At 45.5% G+C, this 928-nt stretch overlaps 1 pseudogene; it reads left to right on the top strand.

Moving 5' to 3' along the window:
- Nucleotides 1-569: 569 nt before the first annotated feature.
- On the top strand, nt 570-694 carry LOC132587987 (U1 spliceosomal RNA; annotated as a pseudogene).
- The last annotated feature ends 234 nt before the right edge of the window (nt 695-928 follow it).

Genomic DNA, 928 nt, shown 5'->3' with positions numbered 1-928 from the left:
CTTCTTCTTAAATATATATGAATACATGAAGCTGCCTTCTACTGAATCAGACCCTTGGTCCATCAAAGTCAGTATTGTCTACTCAGACTGGCAGCGGCTCTCCAGGGTCTCAAGCTGAGGTTTTTCACACCTATTTGCCTGGACCCGTTTTAGTTGGAGATGCCGGGGATTGAACCTGGGACCTTCTGCTTACCAAGCAGATACTCTACCACTGAGCCACCGTCCCTCCTCCTCCTCCTCCTTCTTCTCTGACTTCTTCCTGTTCCCCCACTCTGGCCTTTCCAGTTGATTCTTTATAACCCAACCACCCACAATCAAATAAAAAGGGGGACACAAGTTTTAAAATAAAGGATTAGTAGCGTGTAAACTCAGTGCTAGACTAAGGCTGTACTTACATGTGAGGTAAATAGAGACCCTGCTTCTTTTATTTTATTTTTTTTACTTGACAGACAAGACAAAGATGGAGATGGCCAAAAGAAGGTTTATTTAGTAGGAAATAAAGTATTTGCTAAGGTCAATATGGTGTGTGGATAACAAGCAGTGCAATCCTAAGAAAAGTCACTCCAGTGATACTTACCTGGCAGGGGAGACACCTTGATCACGAAAGAGGTTTTCCCAGGGTGAGGCTCATCCATTGCACTCCAGGTGTGCTGACCCCTGCAGTTTCCCCAAATGCGGGAAACTCGACTGACCCTCCAGTCTAGGCCCATTGATTTAGGACTGCGCTGTTAGGTAAAGTAAAGCTGGCTCTCAAATAAAGTAAATAACCCCCTGAAGGGAGATCTGATTCCCCTCTCCCTGGACGGGTTCCCTCAGCCGGTTCAAAGCTGCTGTTTTCTCTCACAGAGCACCTTTCTACAGAACTTCATTCCCAGTTAGGAATGAAGGGCTCCTGAAAAGGATGGCGTTACCATAAATACATTAGCCT

Source organism: Heteronotia binoei, chromosome 19 (genome assembly GCF_032191835.1).
Source record: "Heteronotia binoei isolate CCM8104 ecotype False Entrance Well chromosome 19, APGP_CSIRO_Hbin_v1, whole genome shotgun sequence".
In the NCBI taxonomy this organism is placed as follows: domain Eukaryota; kingdom Metazoa; phylum Chordata; class Lepidosauria; order Squamata; family Gekkonidae; genus Heteronotia; species Heteronotia binoei.
The sequence above is the reverse complement of the archived record's forward strand: the minus strand, read 5'-3'. Positions and strand labels throughout refer to the sequence as shown.